We start from the raw sequence: 23880 nt of genomic DNA, 5'->3' as shown, positions 1-23880 counted from the left end.
TAAACAGAAAACTGTCAAACCCCACCCACTATTGTAAAGTTGTTGAAAAGGTTGAGTGTCAGAAACTAACATAATTAGATGACTTAGAAGTAATGACTAAGTGCTTTTTCTAGTAACCACTTCCTCCTTGTGTCACAGACACAGCCCATGTACTCTAAACTCCTCAAATTGGGGGTAATTAAGTCACAGGATTGCCATTCTATTTTATCTTCTATCTTCTCAAACAGATAAAAGACAGATGTTTTGTTGGGTTGTCCCCCATCTGCGGAGATGATGGGGTAAAAGCTGCCCCACTCCAGCAAGGAGAGATGACACATCATCCCCTCATTTCCTGCTCTGTGGTAGAAATTTAGAGGTGAACCTATTATAAAATACTTAGCTTTTGAAGAGTCACTATCTTTTCCATGGTTAAAAGAAAAAAAGGTCATTTTGAACTTTTAAACTCATTATTTAGCATGATTTTTCACACAAAGATATACAGGAATTGCACGGAAATCTAAATGAAAGAAACTTTTCGAATCTAACCATGTATATTTAGTAGAATTAATGCTGTTTGCCTCTAGGGAACCAAAGGTAGAAAGCATAGATGTCATAAATGCAGGTCTTGCAGTAATGCTGTCATCCTAATGCTTCAGAAATTGTTGATGATCAAAATGGTTTCCTGCCTTTTTATATTAAAGTTCTGTCTTGGGCAGAGAGCAAAGAAGAGTCACTACTGGTAGGAAGCTCAGTGGGAGATCACTGAGCTTTTTCTCTCTGTGACCTTGACCCTGAATATAGAACAAACAAGAAGGAAAACTGGGTCTCCACCAGAATGTCTATGTGAGCAGTCTTCATGCTTCTAGGTAAGAGTCACTCCAAGTAGGGCATGGGCTTTGACTTATCTTTCAGGTAAGGTCATAGGTTTCTACCAAGCCAGCATCCTAACGTTGCAGACCCAACATAGGACTAGAGATGAACATTTCTATGTTCCTAGCCTCTTTCTGCCCCAAAACAGATTTTATGAATGTAAAAAATCATGTATCTACTCGAGGCCTCTCTTCCCCTGTCTGTCAAAGGCGGACTTAGAGCATATATGGCTTTTAGTCTTTTCCAGTTTATGAGGACACTGTTTCTGATTGGTGAAAGCTTAACATATCTCTCACAAGGGGCATTTTTCTTTAAAGAGAGGACAGCAGACGAGAGGTAATGTCCTGAGTGCCTCCCCAACCCACCTAATCCCGAGTAGACTAGCTCGATGAGTGTTAGTGGGAACTGGGTCTGCCTTCTCCATCTTCTTAGTACCTGGTACATTGGGCACCTTGCAGTTGGTATGTAAACCACAATTACTGATCAGTATTTGAATCAAACAACTGAAAGAACCAACTTCCCGAGAGTAGAATATGAGACCTAAATTGCAGGTACAAGCAGAGAGACCCTACATCCTGCTTCCTCTCCACATATGATTAACCTTGCCCTGGCTATGTTAATTCCAGTCATTAATCTAATGAGTTAGTCATCAGTTGTAGGATTTTTATCTGATTATTCCAATTCATCATGTTTAATTATGTTATTATTTCTGCATTCCATGAGTGAGAAAGAGAAATAATTTGCTGAGAGTTTTATGTGGTAGGACTACACTAGGCACCTTATAAGCTCCCTTTTATTTACCAGCGTTCTTCAGAACACTGACTTAGGAATTATGACACTTATTTTACAGGTGAAGAAGCAGATTATGGAGTTTAAGGAACTCGCCCAGATTCTTATCACTAAGCTGCCACAGGGCTGGGACTGGAAACAAGTCTATCCCCGAAGTCCACATTCTTTCCACTATACTGCTCTGGCTTTGTCTTCCCCTACCAACTAATCCAGCATTATTTCTGACATCACATAATGGAGTTATGGGGGACCTGGGCAGGAAGCAGAGAAGGTCTGCCTGAAGTGACTTTTTCTAACAATACTGATAGAGTACATCAATCCAGCGAGAAGAACATCTCACTGACCACCCCTGTGGTCATCAATGTGCGTTTTGTTAGGTGTTTTGCTGCAGCTCATGGTCCAGATAACACCACAGATGATAACAGATGATGTTCCCTTATAAAGCAGCAGTCTGTTATAGATGCACCATCTATGTCCTTTATCTCACTAAGGCCATATTCCACTCAGTCCAGTGAGTGAACTGCAATTCATGCATTTTCAAATGAGAATGGGTAATCCTAGCTTATATAAATATGTAAGTGATCAATACTTTCTATTCTTTGTTTATTTTTTTAATAATAAATTTATTTTTATTGGTGTTCAATTTGCCAACATACAGAATAACAGCCAGTGCTCATCCCATCAAGTGCCCCCCTCAGTACCCGTCAACCAGTCACCCCCACCCTCCGACCTCCTCCCCTTCCACCACCCCTAGTTCGTTTCCCAGAGTTAGGAGTCTTCCATGTTCTGTCTCCCTTTCTGATATTTCCTACCCATTTCTTCTCCCTTCCCCTCTATTCCCTTTCACTATTATTTATATTCCCCAAATGAATGAGACCATATAATGTTTGTCCTTCTCCGATTGACTTACTTCACTCAGTATAATACCATCCAGTTCCATCCACGTGGAAGCAAATGGTGGGTATTCATACTTTCTAATGGCTGAGGTATATGCCATTGTATATATAGACCACATTGTCTTTATCCATTCATCTTTCGATGGACACCGAGGCTCCTTCCACAGTTTGGCTATTGTGGACATTGCTGCTAGAAACATCGGGGTGCAGGTGTCCCAGTGTTTCCCTGCATCTGTATCTTTGGGGTAAATCCCCAACAGTGCAATTGCTGGGTCGTAGGGCAGGTCTATTTTTAACTGTTTGAGGAACCTCCACACAGTTTTCCAGAGTGGCTGCACCAGTTCACATTCCCACCAACAGTGCAGGAGGGTTCCCCTTTCTCCGCATCCTCTCCAACATTTGTGGTTTCCTGCCTTGTTAATTTTCCCCATTCTCACTGGTGTGAGGTGGGATCTCATTGTGGTTTTGATTTGTATTTCCCTGATGGCAAGTGATGCAGAGCATTTTCTCATGTGCTTGTTGGTCATGTCTATGTCTTCCTCTGTGAGATTTCTCTTCATGTCTTTCGCCCATTTCATGATTGGATTGTTGGTTTCTTTGCTGTTGAGTTGAATAACTTCTTTATAGATCTTGGAAACTAGCCCTTTAACTGGTAGGTCATTTGCAAATATCTGCTCCCATCCTGTAGGTTGTCTTTCAGTTTTGTTGACTGTATCCTTTGCTGTTCTTTCTATTCTTTGTTTAAAAAAATTATTTGAACTTTTTCACTTCAAGTTTTTGGCAGTTATAATAGTGAATGAATAGCTCTAATTCTTTTTCTCAGGGGAAGCCAAACATAGATATAGTGAGGTACTGATCCCTGACTGCACCAGCAAGGAAATGTTTTTGGCGTATCAATTTCGAAAAAGATCTTCTACCTGAATTCTTAAAGTTATGAAAAGAGAAACTGAGATTCAGTCTCCCTTTTTGGTTATAACTGCACATAAATAAAACCGTACGTAAGTCACTTAGTTCCCATAAATATAAAATGAGCATCATAGCGGGCCCAAAATGGTGCTGTGGCACACCTTGCGGGTTTCTGCCATCTTGAATCAGTGAGGCTGATGACAGCTTCCCTTATGTTTCCAGCAGCCCCTTTATTGCGTGATTAATAAGGGTGCAAAACAAGGAAGGGTCAGGGAGCCCAGTGGGCAATGTATGCTGTAATACTCAACCAATTCTCTCCTGCAAATGTCATTACATTGAGTCTTCTAGAGAAAAAGCGGACTGGGCTTATTGGCCTGGGAACCTTTAAGGAAATACAGTGGGTTCTTTTACTATTCTATGTCAACCTAGTTTATGGGCCTAGAGTCAAGGAAAAATGAATGATCCTGCTCAGATCAGTTACTTTATTCTGGTTTTTATGCCAAAACTTTAAAGAATCAGCAGAGAATCGGATGAGAGGGAAAGGTTAAAAAGAAAATGATACCAAAAAAAAAAAAAAAAAAAAGCAGATCAAGTTGAATAGAATCAAAAATGAAAAAAAAAAAAGGGAAAATATAGTTTAAAAAGAGATAATTTAATCTTACCTCACGTCAGGTATCCAGACATTTATTGAGCACCTACTATATGTCTAGCTTTAAGCAAGATGCTAGAAACCCAAAGATGATGAATAAATCATTGTATGCAAGTCTCTTTGCAAAAGGCCTCCCACCCTAGAGAAGAAGAGAGAAAAAAGTATATATAAAAAGTGTGTGTGTGTGTGTGTGTGTGTGTGTGTACAGATATGTATAAAAGAACTGAATGGTTCCAACCCAGAGATGTGGACAGGAAATGATTAATAGCATAAGAAGAGGCTGCTAAGTCTGCTCGCCAGGATAAGACAAGTCTTCCAATAGAACTACAACATGAAATGTGTCTAACAATACTACATAGAATTAGGTAAATGTGTGTTTGCTTTGAGAAAAAAAAAAAAAAAAAGGAAATGCAGCAGAAGACCGAGAAAAACTGTGTGAACCACAGGATTTTGGAGCTGCTTAAGCACGCTGTACAACAAGGAATCTCATAAGATGAGGTTGGGGACTCAAGACCCATCATAGAAAACCCAAGTACTGTGCTGGGGAAAATAGGTCAGTCTGAGGCAATGGAAAACCATGGCGTGCTTGAGCAGAGGATGATATATGGTCAGGTTTATGTTTGGGTGAGTGCCTTTGGAATGATCATGGAACATGGGTTGTATAGGAAAAGACAAGGAATGCCTGGGTGGCTCAGTGGTCTAGCGCCTGCTTTCAATCCAAGGTATGACCCCGAGGTCCCGGGATCGATTCCCACATCGGGCTCCCTGAATGGGGCCTGCTTCTCCCTCTGCCTGTGTCTCTGCCTCTGTTTCTGTGTCTCTCATGAATAAATAAATTCTTAAAAAACAAAAAAGTGAGAGACCAGTGAGGATATTAGTCTTTACCTTTCACACTGTAAATGCAATGCCTCTGCCCAGTTTGTTTGAAGTGATCTCCATTGGCTGAAGAAGTTGATGGATTAGAAAGTCACTGAGTGAAGCGGAAAGGAGATATACGTATATATGTCCCACCATTACTGTCTGGCTAGGAGGATAGAGTTTGAGCTCACCTGGCACACTGCAAAATACTTTAACATTTAGGCTATTGCACTAGCACATCTGATCATGTGTACTTCACTATGCACATGGAAGATCTTTTGAGGCCTGCTATTTTAGCTGCTCTCATTGGAATTAAAGCATTTTCGAAGAGTTGGCCCCACTTCAGATGTTCAAGGTTACTGAACAATATGGTGCATCGAGAAGGACCAGTAAACCCCAACCAAGTGCCAAGTTCGGCTTGCTTTCAATTGCAGCTGCTATTCTTCAGATACGTCACTTCTTCACTCTAAACCTTTCCCTGTTTTTGTAAAAAGTGTAAGAGCCCTTCCTCTCCTGACTTCATGGGGCTATTGTGATGGGGAAAGAAGATCTTCAAGACAAAACTGCAAACCACTGGAAATCCAAGTGCTTTTATTATCATTGTTTGTGTGTGTGTGTGTTTGTGTGTGTGCGTGAGCACGTAGATGTTACCATTAATATCTATGCCCTTTCCTTCTCCTTGGGGGCAAGTCCCATCCCTTCTCAGTTTTCCTTCAGGTATCAAGTTTCCTCAAAGCCTTTTTCTCATCAAAAGCAAGTGCAAAGATATGATACAAGTTGTTAACATGTGGAATAAAAACAGTGGGTTTCTTTTGATGGAAATTGCAAATCTTGGCCCCATCAGCCATGAAACTTAAATAAGAATATTTGGTGGGTATTTTTGTTGGATTAGTGGGTCTAATGGTTTGGGATAGTGTCTGACATTCATTCATTCATTCATTCATTCATTCTTTAATTTAAAGTTTGGGATTGTGGCAGCAGGTAGGCAGTGAAAACTTTGTGCTGCACACAGCGCATGATGCAAGTATGGGGGTCTTAGCATGGAGAGCCAGAGAAGGGAAGCCCAGGCTTCCTTGTTGCTTTTCTGGACTGTCATGCAGAGCTTCTCTATCGGGAAGGGACAGACCTATGAGGTCCCGGCATTTGCAACCATCTCAATTCCTCTCTCTTCTGGGCTACTTCCATCCAGTTGCTATGGCTTCATTTCCCAAGGTCATAGCTCTGTGTTTGCTCAGTCCTCCGTGTTGCCCAAGGCTGGCCATCCTTCACGTAGTCATGGCTCTCTCTGCCCCACAACTCTGGAGGCTCAGGCAGCTGTGACTGCACCGGATCACATAGCTTGAGAGGTGGGGTGGGCATTTTCCCTTCCTCCAGGCATCTACAGAGAGCTGGCTTCAAGTTTATTTTAGTCCCACTGCCCACTGTGGGTCAGAGAAATAGATTAATTAGGTTAGCTCCTATGTGAGATGGTGCTTTGTAGGTGAAAGTGGTTCTCATTCTATTCTGGCCATGTGGAAGGGTTTTCGCAATCTTTGTAAGGTTATGATGTGTGAAGCAAGCTTTTTTTTTTTAATTTAGAATTTTAAATGTTTTATTAAATTTCAACCTGAAGACCGATTTTTTAATATTGTTCTTTGGAACAAACCAAAAATAGTAAAAATAGATGTTTAAGTGGAGGAAAATATTTGTACAGCAATGCCTCACCCCTGTCACACCTCATTCCCTGACCCACAGACCCACTGAGGCTTGCTGCTAGAAATAGCTTTATTAAATAGGTTTATAAGAGATCTGAAAGGGGTAATACAGTGAATTCTGTGAGCTTTTCTATGTAAAGAATAAATTGCTATACTGATAAAGATAAGCTTCAGGCAGTCCTAGATAGGTTTTATTTTTCATTTTTATTTTTTCCAGCTTTATTGAAATAAAATCGACATATAGCATTGTGTATGTTTGTGTACAAAGTGATGATTTGCTTCGAATATATATTGTGAAATGTTTACCATAATAAGGCTACTTACACATTATTCACCTCATATAATTACCATTTTGCTGGTAATGTTGTGGCAAGAAAGTTAAAGCTCCATTTTATGGCAACTTTCAAGTATACGATACAGTATCGTTAACTGTAGTCATGCTGTACATTAGATGCCTGGAACTTATTTATCTTATACCTGAAAGCTTGTACCCTTTGACATCCCCCCTTTCTTCAGCCTCTGGCAACCAGCATTCTGTTCTATGAGTAGACATTTTTAGATTCCACATGTAAGTGAGATCATACAGTATTTGTCTTCCTCTACCTGAATTGTTTCACTTAGCATAATGCCTGGCAGGCTTCATCCACATTGTTGCAAATGCCAGGATTTCTTTCTTTCTCATGGCTGATTAATACTCCATTATGTACATACCACATCTTCCTTATCCCTTCACCCATCGATGGATGATGGACAGTAAGAAGGTTTCCCTTTCTGAGCTATTGTGGGTAATGCTGCAGTGAACACAGTAATGCAACTATGTCTTTGAGATAGTCATTTTATCTCCTCTGGATATATACCTAGAAGTGGAATTGCTGGATCACATGATAGCTCTGTCTACTTTTTTGAGGAACCTCAGTACTGTTTCCATAGGGGGTATACCCATATGGGCCTTATGAATAGAAACTTGTAGTTCATTGTTTGTGTAGACAAGTAAACTCTATGAACTTAGGGGAAAATATCAGAAGCAACTCTCATAAGTTATTTTTGGAAGTCAAATGTCAAACATATTATTAAATAATGAAACTGGTTTTGTTTTATTGAGTAAGATTACCCAGAAGTCAATTATGAGGTGAGGATTTGTGGGCAAGAGGCTTATTAAGGGAAGCAATGTAAGGACACCAGGAAGCACAGCAGGAAAGAGGTGGAAGCCAAGAAAAGGGGAGATCTTGGTCAAAAGTCTTTGAGATCAGTGGGTAGACCTTAGTCAATCCTGCAGGGGACCTCTGGAATGAGATAGAGCTGTTTCAACCAGAGATTTCAGAACATGTCTATCATTCTCCCACACCCAACAGTCATTGATTACTAAGCTATGTGGAAGACGTCAGCCTCCAGGTACTTCTGATCCTTGGAAGCTCCAGTAGGCAGAGGATAGTCAAGAGTGTACCATTGTTGGCAGTCATTGAAAGTGCTCCATGATGCTATTGATTGAATGTCTGTGTCTCCCAAAAATTTGTATGTTGGAATGTAACCCCAATGTGTATTTGGAGGTGGGCCTTTGGAAGCGAGTAGGTCATAAGGGTAGAGCACTTGTGAATGGGATTAGTGGCCTTATAAAACAGGCTTCTGGGATGTCCCTAGTCTTTTTATGCCATGTGAGACCACAGCAAGAAGGAGCTGTCTGTGAACTAGGAGGACACCAGACACTGAATCTTCCAGTTCCTTGATCTTGGACTTTTAGGCTCCAGAACTGTGAGAATGTTGTAGTATTCTGATACCGAAGCCCAAACTGACTAAAAGATTTTGGGTTGAGATTTTCAGAGCTGGTTACAAGGGATGTGAAGGAATCTGGGTGTTCACAACATTAACCATGGCAGTATCTGCTACGATGGACCTCAAGCTGTCCTTCATGTACAGGCAAGAAATCTGGGTGTCATTTCAGACATTGGCTTCACAAAACCTACCTCATCACTAAGGCTCAAATCATCAGGAATATAATGATGAGGACAGCAGGTCATGCATGAGAAAGTTAGCTGCTGGATTGCAGTTTAATCTGTGATTTTCTCTTTTGCTTAAATGAGATCTGGAAGGGATGCTAAATTCAAAGTCATCTTCTATCCTGACACAGAGAACAAATAATTTTCCATAATATAGAAATAGAATATTTGAAACTTGCTGAATCTGTTGAAACAAGTGTTTAACCAGAAATTAATATACAATCCTTTCTTATGAAACTCTTAACTCATGGTTTGTGAGCTTCTGTATTAAGGTATACACTGTAACAATAAAATAAAACTACAGGATTGACATAATACCAACAGTGAGCTCCTAATGGCCAAGTGTTTGACTCTTTCAAGTAATGAACAGTCTTTTTTTTTTTTTAAGATTTTATTTATTTATTCATGAAAGACACAGAGACAGAGAGAGGCAGAGACACAGGCAGAGGGAGAAGCAGGCTCCATGCAGGGAGCCTGACGTGGAACTCGATCCCGGGACTCCAGGATCACGCCCTGGGCCGAAGGCAGGCGCTAAACCACTGAGCCACCCAGGGATCCCCAGTAATGAACAGTCTTATGGTTAAAGTTATCCTCTCCAAAAAAACAGTCTTGTATTCTTAGAGCTAATTGATATTAGTCTAAGTTAATCTCTTCACCCTTTCGTGCTCATCACAGCCCTCTGCTTAAATCTCCCTACGGTGCTTTTCCTATTCTGTTTCATATTAGTGTTGTCTGGAAGGCAAACAGTATGAGTTTTATCTTTACGTCATCCAAGATACTTATCACTGTACCAGCTCATAGTAGGTGTTTGAAAACACACTCAAATGAAAAAATTGGTCTACAGTTCTCTTTCTTTGGAACATCTTGTCATTATTTTAATAGTCAAGTGCACTTACTCTTTGAATAATGATTCACCATAGAGTCTCCTAGCTGCTTGTTAATTCTTGACTTCTTCTTTCTTGCTCATTTGGAATCTGTCTGCAGTGTTTCCACAGGATGTGGCAAGCATCAGAGCATATGTTGTCTGCATATGTACCAAAGGAGGCATTTCATTCTTTCCTTTTCTCTCCAGTACTCCTCTCTTTAACATAACTGTAAATTCCCAGAATGCACATCCTATTTTGAAACAAGAATCAGGCTTTGAATAAGACTTTGCTCAAGTAGAGCAGGATTCTGGGTATTCGAGTTGAATACACAAGTTAAGAATTTCCTGTAACTTTTCTCGCTGTCCCTGAAAATATGTCTTAAAGCAATCCTTCTCTGTGACTTTGCCCATTCTCAGAAATAAAGTATATTTATATAAAACAAATGCACAGCTTTTTCAAAGATAGAGTGAGAGAAGGGAAAGGCTCTCTAATAGGCTTTAATACACTAGTGAATTTCATGGATTTATTTCAGAGCAAGCCATCCTAGCTATGGTCCCCAAACAGTCAGAAGCCTTGAGAAGCTGAAAATTGGGAAGAAAACCTGGACAGTATGTGTTCCTGTGAGAATTCCATTTTCACTTCACATTAAAAGTCAATGCTGCCTGTCAGATGTTTCTGTAATAAAATTTATCATCAGAATATACTAAAAAAAAAAATTGCAAACTTAATGTGCTCTCCATCTCATATATTTTTAAACACACATGAAGGCCAGAGCCAATAGTATAGTTAGCTGCTGTACTGTGAAAGTAACCCAAGGACCTGCCAGCCCCTAGTAGATCTTCTGTGACCTGGGCATGATGAGATCCCTCTATGGTAGTTACTCTTTTGGAGAACAAAACCTCTACATCAGAAATCTCTTCTAAAAAGTGAATATGGGCTGGCAGAGGGAAGCTGATAGGGATTAGTTCATTAGACTATCATTGAGTAGAAATAAAGGTCCTTAAATTACAAACAAGCTCAACTTTGTTCAGGCGCTCAGAGTCATACCAAATGTAGAGCTGGTGGGAAGCACTGGGGCAAGGCTACAAGGCTGGATATCCCAATACTTGCTTCCCTGCACCCCCTCCCAGACTCATGCCTTCTCTCACTTAAGGGAATCACTTTTTTCCCCAGGTACCAAAGCTTTAAAACTCTGGGTCATATGGATGCAAATTCTCTTACCCCACTTATCCAAGTAGTCACCAAACTCTAGTTTTTTGGCTTCTACTTTATTCCTGCTGCCTTTACTCAGGCTTTCATTCTTTCCATTTAGCCCAATGCCAATCCCTCCTTCCTGTTATGTTACCAAGGTGCTTTTCAGCTCCAGTCATTTCTTCAATACTTAGTTTTATCTACATCCTGCCTTCTCCGCTCTCTTCTCCTGTCTTCAGCATGCTGGTGGCTGCTATTGAGCAGAGAATTGGTTAGGACCATGGAGTCTGAAAGATCTTCCACTAGTGCCCAAGTCTGTCTTGTAATACCTGTGTGACTTTGGCCAAGTTCTGGAATCATCCCTCTACCTCTCATTTTCTATTCTTTGTAAAAGGAAGTAGTATTAGTGTCTAACTCAAAAGATGGTTGTGAATGTTAAGTAGGATAATACCTGTAAAAAACTTAGCACAGAGTTAAATATTCTTAGCATAGCAGCAATATTGATGATGAGTGGTGATATCACAGGCTGCATGATGTTGCAAGAACTTTAGTGGGGTTGGGAAATTTTTAGGTAGATGAACAATTTTTTTCCAAGAAATGTGAAATCCCTGCTATCTCCCCCTTTTAAAAACTAAAAACATTTTTTTAATTAATGCAATAAGCAGAATCTTTGATATGATTATTAAATACGACTTTTCCGTTGACTTAACCATCAACTATATATTTGTTAATACAGAAACACAGTCTGAACTTCTAGAAATAATAGCATTATTGCTATTATCCTGTCTTATATACCAGCAGCTCATTTTTAAAGCATATGCAGAGCTCTCCTTCATGCTGTTAGGCTGAGCTAACTGTTGAAGATGTCAGAGGACAAGAAATGTTCTGCCCCTTTCCCTAGCAAACTTCTCTCTAAGAAAATCAGAAAAATAAAAGACCAGTAACAATTTGCTGCAAGAAGGGCGCACCCAGCTCAAGTCTTTAGGTGAACGGCATCCTTTACAAATTAACATAAAAACACTTCTGAAAGAGGGGAAAAGGAGCATTATGTGAGCATTCAAAGACCTTGGACTGAGAATTGGGATATCTGGGTTCTAATTTTCCTTCTGCAGTGAAATTGCAGTTTAAGTAAATCAATTGCTCAAGTCACTCTGCCTCGCTGTGACTAAATCAAATGAAGCCTAATGGTGCTTACAAGGCTGTTGTGAGACATAAAAGAGCTCGACAAAGGTAAGGTGCTGCGATGTTCATCATTAGCTCCCAGCTAAAAGCTGAACCTGATATATTCTTGCCATTTCAGAGAAGGCAATCTTCATCTCCAGTTCAATTATGTAGCATACTTTCAAAGAATACTCATGTTAAAATGTGAACTTCACTATCAATGCATTGATCAGACATGATTTTGAATATGTTAAAAGAGAAAACTTCAACCCACAAGCCACTGTCACCCATCAACAGACCCCAATCAAGAACATCTTTAACAGAAGATTGAATTCTCCTTTGTTGAAATTCCGTGGTGTGTGTTGCTTTATTCCAATTACAAGATGTCTGAACATAGAAATGTAAAGTGATTTCCATTCAGGTCTTAATTTCAAACATCCAGAGTGTATTTCTTTGTAACTAATGGAGAAGTGTGATTATGATGAAGTCAGTGCTATTCGATAAAAAGAAAAAGAAAGCTTTTTTTTTTCAAACATGCTAACACTAGCGACATTAAGACTCTTCTGCATACATCTTTAATGTAAAGCAGGTCAAGGAGAAGCAAGGAATAAATTCAAGAGTATTCATCAGCACAGCTCTTCTTTTCTACTGAACTGGAATTATTAAAATCATTTCCCATCTTCAAGTATATCTGTTTTATAGTTTCTAAGTGCAGAAATCTTTAAAATCAATAGTTTCGGACGTGCAGGTAAGAATGGTATATTATTCAAAGGACTTCTCTTTCATGGGGGTAATCCATATAAATTGTTTTATACAAAGAAAATGATAATGAAGAAATCACTCCTGTTCTCGGGGATGGAGAATAGAAGCACGCAGGATCGAATGTACGAGTTTCTATGTGTAATGACATCGATCAAGTGCCTGTCTCCCCTTTACCTGATCTTCCCGTGAGGGGATAACAAACTCTTCTTATCTCTCTAGTCATGACAATGATTGGAACTTGGGTATAGAGCAGAAGGTAGTCTGAAATCGTCAAGAAAAATTATCTGGCCCCCACCCTGTGCTTGTTCGACTGCACGAATGCTACCAAACTGACCATCTACTAAACCAGTGAAGGACTTGAACACAGAATAACCAAACAGTAAAACCCAATGTTTTATTGCTTGAACCTCTTAGATATAGGTCGTCAATAAATATCTCACAAAGGATCAAATGAGTCCCACAGATGCCGCACAGTTGGGCAAGCTGATCTCACCCATCTTCTGCTGAAACCAGAGAGGGATATTTATAGGTCATGAAAAATGAAGCCTCCCCAGCCTGCCACCCCACCCCTTCCTTCCTCGTTCAGAGTTCAAAAACTCATTCCGGTTCTCCCACAGTCTCCACGCACAAAGCATTCCTCCTTTTCTCACCTTGCTTCTTCTGGGAAACTTTGCTCGCCACAAAGGAAAGAATGTAGGCAGGAGCTCTCCACGGAGGACAGTTGGGACCAACTGTTCCTTTCCCATCTTTACTGTCCTAGCCACCTGGCCGCCTAACCAAAAGTCTGCCCAAAACAGACGTATCTTATTAAGGGTGATGGAGTCTCAGTTTTATGAGTGATTGGTAGATCAGATGTGTTCCAAGTGCACAATTTTACAATACTCTGAAAACAACACACTGTGATCATGAGATGCTTCTAAGCCCATCGTATTTTAGTCTCCCATCACTGTGTATGTGTGTGCATGTACATGTGTGTGTGTTTTCTTTTTTCTTTCTTTTTTTTTTTTTTTTTTTTTTTGGCCAATTCCCCTTAGCTTCATTGCCAAGCCCTAGCTGATCACATAAAGGGATATAAGTAGAGCCTCCATGGAGAAAGTTCTCGTACATTCCATAACAGAGGATCACTTCTGAGTTTGGTTTTAAGTGTCCTATTTACTTAGAACTGAGCCTTGATTAAGGTAGCATCCTATGGAGTCTAGCCACAGTATTTCACTGACAAACCTCCGGTCTGCACCAGAAATACATAATCTCCCTCAGTTCCTCTGAGATGGTTTTTACACCCTGATTAGCCCATCTGGGAATCTCCCACCTTCGTATCATGTCTTCCTTGCTCCTCCGTTTGGGTCATTATTCTAAAACCCTGATCCTTCCTTCCTTTTCCCTCTCAATGACATCACACTGACAGCTCCTCGGTCTTCTTTCTCTTTTTTCTTCTTTCTTTCTATATTTGAAACCACAAGCTTTTCAGGGTTCCAAGTTTTAGTGATTCCACCTCAAAGATGCTCCAAGTTCTCTTGCAGAACTGAATCTCCATACAAATTTATGTCGTTTGTGATTGACAATTTAATTACAGTATTATGTCCCTTTTCTAATCAGTCTGGGGACAACTTGAAATCTACAGTGGCTTTAAGAAGATTTCCTTGAGAGCAATTAATTACTTGTTGACCCACCCTGCCCATTCTGAGATAAAGTTTATCTTGCTTGTGGGGCCCTGGACTGGCCAGACGCATCCCCACAATGGAAGAACACCAAACTGGAGCTTCAGCGGTTGCCAGTCATTCACATAGCAGGCACCCCTGCTGAATCCTTTCCCATTCAAGAGCAATAATCACATGGAATGATTTGCATGATAAAAAAGAACATTCTCATTAATTTTGCAGATTGAATCAAGGTGTGTGGGAAGGATGGAGATATAAATGTAAATGACCTTCACAACAGGCTAAGAAGAAACTCGCTAGAGCACTGAACCTAGTGATGTTTAATAGGGATACGGGTTAAGTTGTACATTAAAATGTGTTTCAAAAGTAAGGATACATAAAATAGAGTCTAAGTCACTGCAAGGTAAAAGTCATGTAAGAAACTTACTGAATCTGAGTTAGAATTGTTGTTCTTTTCTGAGCATGTGCCTTAGCGAATCTAAAGACGCCACCATTTGGTTGTATCCTTTGTTAAATTCTGGGAGATCAGTAACTGAATTACAACTCAAACCTGCTCAAAGGGAAAAAGCAACTTGGGAGCCCATGTGATTAAGAAGTCCTCAGACTTGCACTAGCTTGGGGCAAAGGTGGATTTGAGGACTCACAAGTTATCATCTGGAATGCTGGTCTCTCCTCTCGGTTGTCCTTTGCCTTTCTTGGCTTCATGCTGCTTTCTGCTGGCAAGCTTATTCCTGGCACGCCTCCCTGGGACTCAGAGCCCACCTCTGATGGGGTCCTGTGCCTCTTCCCAGACTAATCGCTGGGTCCAGGGAATGGGATCTTCTGTGGCACCGCACACAGGCCCACCTGATTAACATTTCCGCAAGATTATGAGGGGAATGGGGATGATCCTTCCCCAAAGGAAGAAGTGCTGGACGTATTGAAACCAGGAAAGAGCAGCAAGGAAGAACATTTCCTCCAGACTCCCAGGAGAGATGGTGATGATTCAAGGTGCAAGTCAGGAAGGATTTGGGAGAAGATGAAGTCATCCAAGTGGTTTATAGGGCTGACAGGATAGGAGGATTACGTGGAGCTTTCCAGATTCTGGGGTATGGATCAATAAGTAATCGGACAAAGGTAAATTTCCAAGAAGGACTTTTGTTTATTTATTTGCCTTTATAGAAAACAAATACAACTGATCGTAGCACATTGGAGTGGGGGAGATGAATCACAGAAGTCAGAGGGAGAAAATGAAAACTATAACCGCTAATAACATGTGGGGCAATTTCCTTTGTGCTTTATGCGAACAGCACACACGTGTACTAATCGAAATTACTCCACATCAACATTGCATTTTTGTGTAAAACATAGAAAATACTTGGGCACATGACTAAACTCATCTACAATTACAAAAGTTTTAAATGGCCAAGTAATAGCGCATTGAGTGGATGTACTCTAGTCAGTGATCTATGTCTGTTTTTCAAGCTTAAGTTTTCTGTTTTATTTTCATAGATAACATTCTGATAACATTTGGGGACCATATCTCTTGTCATTTCCCCAAGACTGAATTCTAGTGGAATTACTAAGTGGTGCAATATGAACATATAAAAATTCTTGGTCTCTGTTGTGATATTTCTACACAGAATATTACTCTTTTTACCAGCAACATGGTGAGATGATCTTTAGTACTGATGGTGAATATTTTTTTTGAATTAAATTATGAGGTTTAAGAAGCAAGCATTCTTGTTTCCTTACAGTACCTATCATTAAAATCACTTAATAAGCATGTATTAAATTTTAGAGAACAAGCCTATAACCCACAGCAAAATGTATGTTTTAAATTCTGAGCTACAAAGCCAAAGGAGAGAGTTTGTGTTAATGAAGGAAAGCTCTGCTCATTGTAGCATGGACAGCACTCACTGTTGTTGAGGATATAGGGAAATGACTATTCCATAAAACTGTAGTTTTCAACCTGGCAATATATATCAAAATTGAAGATGTGCGCCCTTTAACATAGAAATTCTATATTTGGAAATCTAGCCAAGAAGGTATTTGATCAAATGCACAAAATTATGCTTGATGATCATCAGTAAGGTTATAAAAGCATCAGAAATATTGAATCTAAGTACTCATACCCACCAGTATTAATTTAAAATAACCGTGGATATTTATTTAGTGGGTCCACTGCAGTCATTATGAAGGAGTATCTTGAGTCAGTATCGTCCATATTGAGTTCTTGTTCTACTTCAGCCCTAAACAGTAACAACTTTGTGCCCGTGAGCAAATAGCTTATCTGTGATTCATATCTGTAGAAGTTCTTTTCCATTAAGAAGCATTAAGCATCTAAGCATTAAGTCAGATTTTCCACTGGAAGAGCTTACCATGTCCTAGTTATTATAATTTTTATGATTTTTATTAAGTGGAAAAATATAGATTAAATTGTTGACATGAGCAAGTGATTAAGTAGCACAAATGAGGCATATATGTATGTGTGTGTCTGCATAGCGATCCAAAATGACGTTAACCAAAACATGCATTGTGATTTCCTCTTAGTCAGAGACCATTGGGTGATTTTTGCTTTCTTCATGTTTTTCTCTTTGGCTCAAATTTTCTGCAAGAGTATTGCTATCTATATGATCACACAGAGTTATGATACCATTTATTTTTTTAATCTGATTATGCAAGAACTTCTTTAGCAAGTCCTGTACTTTCTAGGTGACCTGCCCAAAGCCATGTAGCCCAGTAGTTCGAGAACAGAGTCTGCTAATCCCTAGCGTACGGGTCAGGTGACTGCTACCAGCTAAAATGATCAAGGGAAAAAGAAACCATCAATAAGATTAGACTAAAACAACTAGAAGATTCCAGACTGTAAAATCAAAAAGCTAGAAATTCTGCCATAATTGGCTATGTGACCTTGGGCAAGACTCATGATCTCTCAGGTACCACTCTCCGTTTGTAAAAACATTCTCTGAAAGCTCTTGTCGAGCTAAGTAAAGAAGTAAACTAAACTGAGGCAAGGGCATATTGTCAGAAATTGTGCATATTCAGGAATAGCAGAGGAATTGCAATTTAGAAAATGCATGTTATACCAAACCACAGATGAGTCTATTGAGGGTTTGGGGCTGGCTGTATTTATGGGCACGGAATGCAAAGGCAGGGAAGTCCAGCCAGAGTGCAAGCAGTATGTTCACTGGTTTGAGGATGGGGAGAGATTCTTGGTGGAGATGCATTGGTAGAGATAAGTCTGTCTTCGATAAGTTAGGCATTTATGGGAAATCGGTCTCTTAGCTCTTAGATGCATTCTTCTGAGGGTGCATGCATGAGATTTTCTATTTCATGTCCTCCAATTCCACTTTAGATTGAAACCCTTTTACATTCCTGTACCTGTAATATAAAGAATGAGACTTTTGACGTAGAGGAAACATACTTATTTAGTTAGTTACTAGTTTGTTTGTTCTAACAAAATCTTAAAATACATTGTTAGACTATTTATTCATAGTTGGGGTGAAGGAGTGTGGTGGCTGATTCTGCACTTAAAATCTGAAAAAAGCAAATTTGGTAAAAAAAAAAAAACACTAAAGGGAACGTGTCTTTAAAATTATATAAAATCCATGACCTTGATAGTTTATCTATGCTCAAAAAAATTTCTTAAAGTTTTGGATAAGGGGTGGTGGAAGGGGAGGACGGCGGGGGTGGGGGTGACTGGGTGGCGGGCACTGAGGTGGGCACTTGACGGGACGAGCACTGGGTGTTATTCTGTATGTTGGCAAATTGAACACCAATAAAAAATAAATTTATTATTTAAAAAAAGTTTTGGATAAATGTTTGATTAGGTATTTATCAGAGAATATGGGAATTCATATTCACAACTGTGAATTCATTGCCACAACTGTTGAGTTTGAATCATGAGAGGCAGTCATGATCCCTCTGCACCACTGTCAGAAGCCAGGATAAACATGGATAGAATATGTGCAAACACCAGCTGTCCGTCTTGTGCTCTGTAATTTCTAGATGAATCTTGATTTCTTAATAAAGTTCATGAAGTTTCCAAATATATACTAAGCCCAAAATGATCACAGGCCAAAACCCAGGTATTTTTCTAACATGTTTTCCTTTTCATTTTACTATGAAAATACTAGAAGGAATACCTCCCTTGAAAGCCTACATTGTACCAGGCAGTGTATCTGGGAGTTACCTGCATTATCTCATTTAATCTCCACATTTGAGCATTAGGATGGTATTATTCCCATTTACTCAAAGGACCAAATCAAGGCCTGGAGGTTAAATAAAGGTACACGTTGAGGGGAGGGGGTTGGATGTGGTGGATCTGAATCTGGCCACAGCTTATTCTGAGGAGCAACACATTGTCCCCAGCCCCAAACATGCTGGGCTGTGGATGCTTAATGAGGATCACGGTGGCTTCGGTGGAATTACTCATCTGACTTAATGAGTCTGCTCAACACCAGAAGGCATTCTGTAGAGTATGTTTCTTTGACCCAGATTTGACTTCCTTTTAGCCTTTTTAACATTGACTTCCTTTTTAACTAAAGGAAGCAGCACATTATCAACTCATGTAACATAGGATATTTTCAGAATGTGTAATAATTTGTTCTGCCCAAAGAAAACCTGTACTTTGTCTTTTCCTGAAAGATAATCATCAAAGTATTCCCCTTGAACCTTTTTTCCCCCTCTAGATTATAGAGGATGTGCAAAGACGGGGAAGGAGCACTCCCACCAGAAGTTATGATGACAGATGAGCCAGCTTAATTGTGACAGGCAGTGTTTGGTCCTATTCCTGATTCTTCTGTGAAAATGGAGCCAATCATTCAATCAGCTGGGAGGCTGGTCCGTAGGGTGTGCCCCTGTGTGTGATGTGTATAGGAGGGGGCCTTCCGTAATTGCATGAGGCAGACAATTCATCTGGAAGCTCAAGAAAATGAGGGGGGTGGGTGGGAAATGATCTCAAAATGTCCATCTGGGTTTTGAAAAGTAGAGATTTGAAGTTGTGGCAGGCTGCTTTGTAATTAAATCAGTCGCCGGGTTGGTTTTCATAGCAGTCCAATTCCAGATGTGATCATAGCACAATGAACCGTGCCTTTATAGACGTTACATTTCCCGGGATCAAAACATCTGCCAGGATTTTCCTCCCAATTTCAAGAGTTTAAATACCACATTATTTTGAATAGTGCTTTTCTCTACTGGTGTTTTTGTATCAGGGAAAACAGTTGGAGGGCATGGCGTGGAATAACAGATAAAGGGAAACCTCCCTCCTCTTTTTATAAAAACAGAATTCACTCTACTCACATCCTGCTGTCCAGCCTTGATTCACATGGGCCAATTTCTCTTCTGGCTACTAAGATAAACATAGTGTTTCCTGAATAAAGGTGATCATATTTTCTTCTCTGTGATATACCAATCTTGACGGGTTAGGATAGACTTGTTCTCTAGATACACGATCCATTATATAGAGAGGGCAGCTCACTCTTCTGTGATTTGAACCTGGTCTCTAATTTATTTCTATTTTGAACTGAATTTAAAAGCCGATTACCCATCAGAAGAAGAGACTGGCATAATCAAGTTAGACAAGGCAGGCTCCTTGGAGTCCTTCTCAGGTAGCTTTTCTAATAGACTGAAACTAATGCTGGGACTCTACCTGTCACTAGAAACAGTGTGTGATTCCCATGCAACTGTATGGGTTGGTGTGAAATGCTCTCTGAGACCCTCAGACAGTGCGGATTCATCTCAGTTCTGAAGCACTGGACGATTGCGGAGACTTTCTCGTGTACTAAAAATTACATGCAGGCTGAATCAACAGTGATTCAATGGTGGTGGATACAATGAAAATAAATTATGTAAATGAACTGTGAGAGTCATTAGAACTGGAAAAGTTGATGAGCTAATCACCATTCACCGATGACGGTGAAATTTTTTTAAATTTAAAAATTAGATTTTAAGACAGGAAATAAGTTGAGAAGCATTAGAAATAATTTGTAATGGAGGCGAAAAGTCCTCTCCATGGCATTCATCCTCTCTCCTATGCAAAAGGGATGAAGATCTCTAAACCCTCTGGAGAGATTCTAGGACCCTGACAACCTAAAGTTTGCATAACAGAGAGGTACATAAATCTGGTCTGAACTAAGGGATGAATTAGAAGTCAAAACAGAAATGGTCTTATCTGACCGATAATTCATACTTTGAGGGGCTCCTGGGAGGCTCAGTTAGTTGAGCGACTCTTGATCTCAGCTCAGGTCACAATCTCCGGGTTGAGATTGAGCCCCTCAGTGTGTTGGGCTCCACTGTCAGAGGGGAGTCTACTTGAGATTCTCTCTTGCCCTCTACCCCTTCCCCTCTAAAAAATAAAAATAAAAATAAAAAATAATTAAAATTTTGAAGACAATCTAAAAATAAAATTCAGACTATTAGTATCAATAAAGAAAACTTTTAAAAGGACTGATAGCATAGTATCAATGTAAACATTTCATTTTCTCTTACTATTTTAAACCTGAGTGTGTCCATCTGTGTTCACTGAAAAGGCCTGAAACCACTGGCAGCAATACACATCACCCAAGCCCAGGGGATGGACTCTCAGTACAACACAGAGGCTAATGATGTCCCTTCAAAGGGACCTAGAAGCCAGCTTAAAGAGCTCCTGCAGACAAAAAGATGATACAATTTCAACCTCAAAAAATAGAATGGCAAAAAAAAAAAAAAAAAAAACAAGAATGGCTACAGCCGATTGAAGCAGGTCACATATGCAACCCCTAGTAAAACTGGCCATTCCGGTCATCAGCAAATGGTAAACCTTAGTGTGGATTTGATGGGAAATGGGGGTGGTGGGGTCAGGGTGACACTCCCTGAGCTATCTTAGCCTCACCGATGTGTCACTCAGACTTCATGTTGTGCCATGATTATGCAGTGTCAGGTAGAGAGGACCACTTCTGAGGGAGCTGGGAGGATTTAAAGTGCAGTTTGCAGGAAATACAGGGCCTAGAGAATCAAGCTAATCCACCAGAAGCGATCAGGCAAGTGTCAAATGGCAGAGACTTGAACCACATTAATTGTTGCAGTTCCTTCAATAAGTCAAAGAAAAAAGACAAAAAAGCTAAGGATAGAGTGCTGTTATTGCTTTGAAGAAATAAATGAGGGGGGTGCCTGGGTGGCTCAGTCAGTTAAGGGTTGGAGTCCTGGTTCCCACTCAGGTCATGATCTCAGGGTGGTGAGATCGAGCCCCTTGTCGGGCTGTGCATTCACCTCAGAGTCTGCTTAAGATTTTCTCCCTCTGCCCCTCCCCCTGCTCTCATTCTCTCATTGTCTCTCTCTCCCTCAAATAAATAAATAAATAAAATAATAATAATAAATAAATAAATAAATAAATAAATAAATAAATAAATAAAAGATTTTTTCAAAAATAAACAAATGATATTAAAAACCAGATATAATGCTTGGGACATTTGGGGATCCTGATTCAAGCAAACCATAAACATACATTTCTAGGGCAGCCCGGGTGGCTCAGCGGTTTAGCTCCACCTTCAGCCCAGGGCGTGATCCTGGAGACCTGGGATTGAGTCCCAGTTAGGGCTCCCTGCATGGAGCCTGCTTGTCCCTCTGCCTGTGTCTCTGCCTCTCTCTCTCTCTCTGTCTCCCATGAATAAATAAATAAAATCTTTTTTATTTTTTTTTTTATTTTTTATTTATGATAGGCACACAGTGAGAGAGAGAGAGAGGCAGAGACACAGGCAGAGGGAGAAGCAGGCTCCATGCACCAGGAGCCCGACGGGGGATTCGATCCCGGGTCTCCAGGATCGCGCCCTGGGCCAAAGGCAGGCGCTAAACTGCTGCGCCACCCAGGGATCCCAATAAAATCTTTTTTAAAAGGAACATACATTTCTAGATGACAGGGGAAATTTGAATATGGACTAGGTGTCAGGTGATCATAAGAATCATTTACTAATTTTAGTGGGAGCAATAATGTGTTGCATGATAGAAGAGAAGAAATAGTGTAAACTGAAGTATTTGTGGGTAAACTACTTGATATTTGGAATTTGATCGAAAGCATCTCAGCCAAAGGAAGGAGGGGCATAGGGAACAGATAGAAATAAACAAAACAAAAACAGCGAAGTAATAGTTTTGAGGCTTAGCGATAGATCTACGTGGACTCTATTTTCCACTTTTGGTATGCTTAGAAATTTTCATATTAAGTTAAAAATAAATGAAAGCATTGTTGAGGCACACGCAAAAAAGCCAGGTAATAGACCGTGAGACATGAGCTCCATCTGCAATGATCTATTCAATTATAAGTGTTCCTCAAAATCTTTATATGAAAGAGAGGATTGTGAGCTCTAAATGGTGCCTATACAGGTATTGGATGGAATAAAGAAAAAAAAGGTTGCTGAGTTGTGACCTTAGGCAGAAAACCTAACTCTGCTGGCAGCTTAGATTCATCTGAGTAATGAGAATTGCTGGGGAGACTCCCTAAGCTGTATCTCCATAGGTGAGTTGGACATGAGGTAAATTTGGAGAAAAAATACAGAGAGATCTATTCGTTGGTGATTTGTCACATTCCACATATTTTTGCTGTATTTTGCTTTTGCTTTTAAAAGGCCATCAGCATTAATATAATAGCAGACAATAAATAGCATTACAGTTAAAGTCGGGACCAGCTTCATGGTGATAAATATGTGCAGCCACAGGGCCTTTGCTTGGAAGGGCCCCACAGTCAGTTCAATGATTTGCTGCCACCATCTTGAAATTCTTGTACATTTGAACAGAGAGCCTCAAATTTTCATTTTGCACTGGGCCCTCCAGATTAGGCAGCCAGTTCTGGGTAAAGTGTATATGGTGGGAGAGAATAGATTTTGTAGGCTTGATTGTTTAGAATCCACTCACCTGAAGGAGTCACTTCTGTAATACCTTTGGTTTTTCAACTTCCCAACTCCTTTGGGGACAGCTTAGCAAACACAGCCTCCAGCACTGTATTATTACTCAGGGCACTATTAACTCCACGAACATGACACTCAAAGGCAAAGTCCAATTTTAAAATTTGATTATCGGATCAAGAATTTGTTCTGAAATATGGTTTTCACATAGAGGTGAGCTTGTAGTTCTAAAACAGTGAGCTTTAAAAAAAACCCTGTCTATACATAGTTTTTCTGGCAGTCTTTGTAATGCAAATGAATACCTTTTCTGAGGGTAGCTTTTTTTTTCCTGTTATAAAAGCATATTTTTACTAAGGGAGTGCTAGCAAAGCATGCAGAGTTACTATTTGGTATGCTCCTGTTTTAATAGCAATGTGATATATGAATAATAGCAATCTTTCAACGATCTCAGCTTTGGAAGTCTTTAGTGAAGTCACCCAAAAAGACACTTGGCTCCATGTGGTCTGTATTCTTGGGTACAGAAGATTAGGATGGCTGATGTTTCATCACAGTGCCAAAGTTCATCATGGTCTAAGAACACTGACGAAAGATTGAGACGTGGGTAAGCTAATCACCATTAAAAACAGATTTTAAAAGTAATCCTTAAGGTCAACTTTTAAGAAGAAACTGTTTTTGAATAATTCCTCATTCTTCCAATATTGATGAGATGCCTCTAGAAAGGAATACTTTCCATAAGAAATTAGTCTTATAAC

At 39.9% G+C, this 23880-nt stretch overlaps 1 protein-coding gene and 1 long non-coding RNA gene across 5 annotated transcripts in view; one reads left to right on the top strand and one right to left on the bottom strand.

Moving 5' to 3' along the window:
• The window catches only part of CNTNAP2 (contactin associated protein 2), a 1981926-nt gene that overhangs the window by 1396725 nt on the left and 561321 nt on the right, over positions 1-23880 (top strand). The window lies entirely within an intron of this gene.
• The window catches only part of LOC112651056 (uncharacterized), a 34650-nt gene continuing 27808 nt past the window's right edge, over positions 17039-23880 (bottom strand). The window contains exon 4 of the long non-coding RNA XR_003130575.3: positions 17039-17636. This is a non-coding gene — a long non-coding RNA (uncharacterized LOC112651056). The remainder of the gene's footprint in view (positions 17637-23880) is intronic.

This window comes from Canis lupus, chromosome 16, assembly GCF_003254725.2.
Source record: "Canis lupus dingo isolate Sandy chromosome 16, ASM325472v2, whole genome shotgun sequence".
Taxonomy (NCBI): domain Eukaryota; kingdom Metazoa; phylum Chordata; class Mammalia; order Carnivora; family Canidae; genus Canis; species Canis lupus.
Note: the sequence above shows the minus strand (reverse complement) of the source record. Positions and strands in the feature narration are given on the sequence as shown.